Raw genomic sequence first — 6,921 nt, 5'->3', positions numbered from 1 at the left:
TCGGGAGCTGTTAGGCACCCAGAATAGGGACGCGAGAGAATATATTGGAGTAAAAGCGAAGTGAAGCGTGAATGTCAGGGAGAGCGATTAAAATGCTGCTCAGTGTGAGATGTAGTAACAGCCCTTCCTCTCAGTCCCTTGACATTAGCATCAGCGACTGTGCGCTTCCCGGCAGGGGCTAGGTGTGTATTGTGTGCGCTCAGCAGGAATGGGCTACCTCTGGGGCTCTCAGCTGCTTCACACCGCCACTCTCAGCACGCTCAGCCTGCGCGCCCGACTCCAACCATGCTTGGCCTCTGCCCGGCTGAGCATCATAGGGATTGCACTCCACGCCCCTCAGGAGTGTCAGTGATCACGCACATCTCAGCACATTGGCTGTTATTATGTAGAGCATTGAGGGAAATGACCCGATTTCGCTTGGATTGTAAGGTGTTAAATGCAATATAAACGCGTTCTATGCTTTTATTAGCTGTACATGAATGGACCGGTCACTGCGTGCATTCGGAAGGATTTGTTCCGGCACTGTATGAGTTACACGGGCGGTCGGTATTATTCTATGTTCTATTAGCTACTGCAGTGATTGTCCTCCTTATTCCGACAAAATGCCTGCGAGTGTCCGGCACACAAAGCGCTGAGAGGGTTAATACGGGGAGAAGGAGGGAAGGCGAGGGAGCGCGGAGGACCAACTTTTCCCTCTATTAGCCATATAGATTAGCCATGGCCATAGCCGTGGCAGTGAGAGCAGGAGGCAGCTCCCCTCCGCACACTGCAATATATCCTGCAGCAATAATGTACCTGACATATAAATAACACCCACGTCACTTCCTCTGGTGTCACCAAAGCGGGACTCAGGATTCCCTGGTTACAGCGAAAAATCAAGACGGCAACGGCAGTCTGTTAACCCTTTAGGTGACTGCTGCGCTAAACCAGTTAATTAACCCCGCATTATCCTACAATTCAAGAACAGCAGCACACCAGCATCAATACTGATAGAAAATGGTATACAATCCCTTTATACCATTTCCATATATACCCCTTTTCTTTTATATACACTGTAGGCGTTCCTATAATTCGTTGGAATGGACCATCCATCTACCCGTCCAGCTTGCATATTTTGTGGACAAATGCAATATGATACATTAAAATCAGTCCATGTGCTTCATTTAAAGCATACACCCTTATTTGATGGGCTTTTATGCAGGTATGAAAATAACAGGCAACACATAATAACCATAGCTTAATAAAATCTTACAATTCAGCCACAACATGGTCATGATGGTCCAGCATAGTAAATGTAAAGTAAGGGACATATTGTTTATGTTTTAAGGAATAGAGGGGAAGAAAAAAAAAAACCAGGGTCTGAGAGTGTAAAATGGACATCACTTGTAATAAAGTAAGAATTTGCACCGCATTGGGGCTCAATGATCGGTATATAGTGAATGAATTAGGGCCAGCATAATGAATTCAATGTAACACTTTAGCTTGTTATATTGTCTGGTCATCTCTGTAATGATTATGGAGATATTTAGCTTTAATGTAAACCTTTTGGAAGCTGAAATGTGTGTCTAGGAGTGGCAGGACCGGCATTATCTAATCAAGATCTCTCTCCTATGGTTTACCTGTCCTTACAAAACCTACCTGAACCAACCGACGACAAGAAGCAACTTAGCAATAAGGGAGAGATAACATAATGGACAGGAATAATCATAAAGATCGGTGTCATGCAGATAGACACGTTAAGATATCTTCCCCGCTGAACACAAATAAGGTGGGTTTTTAATAAATTTATATTATTTATTTGGTGTATTAGACTGGAGAATTTGGGAATCATGAAATATCCGCTTTAAGAAGTACAATATCAGGGTGAAATAACTGTGATGAGTCCTTGGCTTCAGCACCATGGACAGCGGAGCTCCTTGTGTGACTAAACCGCATTTTCTTTTAAGTAATACTTATTTAAGGTAGATAAACAATTGCCCTGGAAATGCTCCAGTTCGTGTTCAGGAGCTTCCCAACATCATGACTGCAATTATCTTTTGCCATTCTGTGCCAGTACCAAAACATTCTGGCCCACTGGTGTACACAAATGCTCAAGCACTGGGAGCGTGCTCACTTATACTACTGGTCTGACTGGTTTCAGGGCAGAACCTAATGGAAGAATGCCTGCGCTATCGGTATGGAATTGGCATTGGTATGGAAGCCCTTTGGGCAGGCTAAGAAGAAGCAAAGGCGCAGATTTTAGATAATCCATGAGTAATAATGTACAGGGGTATGGGTGAGGGTATGGTAAAGCCCTATATAAAAAAAACACTAGCCATTTTTTACTGACAATGGAGCCCTGGAAAAACCTGTAGGGCTACCGATTATGATAAATTATAGCCTTTACAGCATGTCATGAAACGTAGAGGTACAGAAAAAGATATATTCTGTATTATCTAAATTCTAAAATACAGGCAACAGGTGAAAACCAACAACTATCTTATTTGGAGCGCAATACTACATAACATGTTGCACCACACATGTAATGCAACAATAGGTGTTCAGGTTTAATGGTTATCATTATTTGTTTGTCATAATAATAATATCCTGTTTTTGTGTAAACCTTATTCCATATTCTAATACAGTCAAGAACGTATAATCAATGTATTATAATTATACTGGTAAATAACATTATGAGTCTGGTGGTAACTAACAACTATTACTCGAGAACGTGACAAAATATATTTCTATACTTCCTCCAATTAAACCGCATGTGAAATTTACCCCCTCCATCCCCATAATCCCACTTCCCAACCAATAGTATACTAGTCATTTCATGTCTCGCATTTTCTTATATCCAACAAGTTAGCTATTATACAGTATGGTCAACCCCTCCTTAAGTGCTATTGCTATATGCAGAATTACCAACGTATGTTTGTGGTCAAGATGTATACGCTTGCAGCTAAATCAATCAATTGACTTTCTGGATATTTTCATACACAAACTGAAATGTGGAAAAACCCAGAGAAAAGAAGCACTAGACATAAGTCAATACAGTGGCGCTTATCACGTCACAGTTCATGATTATCCATTTTCCAGGATTAAAAGGGCAAAAGTAACAGGAGGTCCCATCTACACCATTAGTGAATATATGCAGTATTAACAAACACGCTGGCACTTATGTATAAGTGTCTTCGGCACATATACCTTACTATGCGTAATCCCCAAGCAGTCTCTAAAAACATCTTTAAGGCCCCCTTTTTAATTTTTTTTTTAAAACATTGTCTTCTACCTACCAGTTTTGATATCGGAGATTTGGGCACTTAGAGATTGACGTAAGGCTCACATTTGACACTTTTTGCAAATGGGATATATTTGAGCATATGACATTTAAAAAAAAAACCCAAAACCTATCATTATAAAATCACCCAAACAAAATTATGCATATTGAGAGATTGCAAATTAATTTTAGGAGGATAATACGCATGGTTTGTTCTCATAATACTAAAGCTATAGTGTCCTACGTTCTGCCAGCGGTACATTAGCGTCTAATAAAATTAATTTATTGACATATATATATATATATATATATATATATATATATATATATATATATATACACACACACATAGATGTTTATAGTATCTTGCTAAACATACTCAGGCTTTTATCTGTATGTGGTTCATGGAAGTGTTCAGCCTTGTTTATACATATTCAAACACACACATTATATATATATATATATATATATATATATATATATATATATATATATATATATATATTCCAAAGATGCTTTCTATAGTGCAATTAACAACAATGCAAAAAGTATATTTACAGTGGCCCTCATACAGCTGCAAGAATGTAAGATCTAATGTGATATTTTGCAGTGCTATAGAATGTAAGATCTAATGTGATATTTTGCAGTCCTATAGAATTTGGTCTGGTCCGTACTATGTTCTCCAGGGCATTATGCATATTTATTAGCATATCATGGTCGGCCTATTCGTATTCCAGCTGAAATGCTAAAAAGTCACATGCTTCTTCAACTACACAGTTATTTGACCACATAATAACAGGTGTATACCAGATATTTAGTTATTTATAGTGAGTTCATAGACATTGTATTGTAATTACAGCTTTGATCTAAGGAGTGATGGGCACGTGTGAGCTGTAACTGAGTGGTTGCTTAGCAGCAAAGCTTTTTAACTCTCATTTTCTTTGGTTCCTGCCAAGTGATTTGGGAAAAGTTACAAGAAACTGAAAGCTGACTTGCAAATGTTATTCAGCTTGCAGCAAACAGCCAGGACTTAACATTAATATCTGGGGCATTTCCATTTAATATTAAGCAGAATAACTCATAGTACCAATCTTTCGACTATGCGTAGTCCACAGACTTATTCTTCTTATCGTTAATTGCACAGTATATTTTGGAATGCAAATATAGAAACATATCTTTATATTACCTCCCTCGTTCTGCTACTAATGCCTCTCCCTATGCAACCCTGCATCCAGCTTACTTTTTTGAGATGCCTTATTGCATTTTCTGCATACCTTTAAGTCATCAGAAATAATTACTCCCTCTCTTCTGTTGTCACTGACAGAACGGTGTCCCCAATGCTATATTGTGCCTGGGAATTTTTGCATCCCAAGTGCATTATTTTACATTTATCAATATTAAACCGCAGCTGCCACACTCTTGACCATTCTACTAATTTACTTAAGTCATTCACCATTTGAGTTGTTCCACTTGGAATGTCTACCCTGTTGCAGACCATTATAAGTCCTTCCTCTGAATATACACCATTAACTGCAACCTATTGCCTCCTATAACTCAACACTTGCCTTATCCATTCAACTATTCTGGCATGCAAACTCAAAGAATCCAAGTCTATGAGGGACAGTGTCAAATGCCTTTTTGAAATATAGTCAAGTTAAGCCACAGGCTTCTTGAGAATCATAGGACCTGAGGTCCAACAACAGTGTGAGGGCTTCAAGATAAAAACATCGTCCATGTCATGTATCCATAGGTGTCTGCTTTAGCATGTTGTTAAAGAACCTAGTAACAAATATGTAAAAACGATGAAAGTATAATTTTTATCCAAAAACAACTAAAATCTACAACACAAATCCAGATTTAAAAATATGGAGATTTCTGTATTTGGACTTTCCTAGAATGCCTGCTGAGGAAAATATCAACGTCAGCTATAAATTCTAACCTCTAACTGGACTTCTTATGGTGGACTCTCCTTCTAAATAGGTACTCAAAAGCAAAGAATAATTACTTAACTCACCTTTCTTCCCACCACAACAACCAATTACTTCAATTCGCATTTCAACTGACAATTTCATCAGTTTCAGGTCCCAAGTTTGTACAAAATGTTACCTACAGTACATATTATGCTAATCAAGAAAGCCCATAGCTAAGTCTCCCGAATGCACTGAACCCAATAATTGTGACGATATGGATTCAGCCTATATGCTAACACACTTGTTACTTACTGTCACTGTTACTATGTAGTATTTTTATGTTAATTACATTTTATTAAAACTAGTTGGGACTGCTCATATCGTTAGCTGTAAATTTCGACGAACATTTACCCTTTCTTTTGTTCAAGAATGCCTCAAGCCAGTATAATTTTCTTCATTACGGGAATAATCTCCTTCTATATTGACATGCTTAAAAAACTGAAACCCACCATAGTAGAGTCTTAATAAATACTTAAAAAATCTATTCAAAATTACATGCTAATGGACGAGTCATTAACAATACATAAATAAATCATATTCATTATATACAGAACCTTTTAACCCACACCATGGAAGTTCCGTTGACCTTTTGTGTATTATTAACCCCTTCGTGACAAAGGCTGATTTTACTTTTTGTACCCTTCGTGACAATGGCCGTTTTAACATTTCTGCGCTGCTCGTGTTTAGTTGTAATTTTCTTCTTTCCTGTTTACTGAACCCACACACATTATATATTGTTTTTTTCAGGACAAGAAGGGCTTTCTTTAGATGACATTGTTTTGATTGTATCATATTATTTACTATTAAAAAAAAGTATAACATATGGTGAAAAATTTAGAAAAAAATGACTGTTTCTAACTTTTAGTTGAAAAATCTTTTACTCATCTATAAAAGGTAATGAAAAAACCTGCTAAATAGATTCTACTATTTGTCCTGAGTTTAGAAATACTCAATGTTTTTATGTTTTTTTGCTTTTTTCTACACATTATGGGGCAAAAAGTACAGGTAGCGTTTTGCTATTTCAAAGCCATTTTTTCCAAATCTGGTAATTCTTCCCCCCATGTGCCATTTCGGGTATCTTTGAAGCCGTCCAATACAATTTACCCCATCAAGTCATATATTTTTGAAAACTAGACACCCCAGGGTATTTCAAATGCTAGTATTTTAACCCTTTCCAAGCACTAATTCTACCATCAGCCTTTGTCAAACTTTATGGTAGTCATTTTTTTTGCATTTGTTTTTTCACACACATTTTACTTCTCCTGAGTACAGCGATACCTCACATGAATGATTTTGCCTGGCTGTTTGGGGGCAAAAGGGCCACATTTGGGGCATGTGCATTTTCAATGTTGAACTTTGGCATTTGGGGATCCACTGCCCATGCCCTATTTGGTACATCTTTGAGCCGGGCCATTTCAGTGTGCCCAATAAAGCCATATTTGTTTGAAAACTAGACACCCCAGGGTATTTCAAATGCTAGTATTTTAACTCTTTCCATGCACCATATCTACCACCAGTCTTTGTCAAACTTTGTGGTAGTTATTTTTTTGCATTTGTTTTGTCACACACATTTTACTTCAGGTATGAATTAAAAAGTTCTCGTATATGTCACACAAAACACCCTAATATGTGTTCAGCAACATCTCCTGAGCGCGGTGATACCCCACATGAATGATATTGCCTGGCTGTTTG

This window comes from Sceloporus occidentalis, unplaced genomic scaffold (assembly GCF_023333645.1).
Source record: "Sceloporus occidentalis isolate IW3139 unplaced genomic scaffold, rSceOcc1.0.p SCAF_11, whole genome shotgun sequence".
Lineage (NCBI taxonomy): Eukaryota > Metazoa > Chordata > Lepidosauria > Squamata > Phrynosomatidae > Sceloporus > Sceloporus occidentalis.
This window is presented reverse-complemented; position numbering follows the sequence as displayed.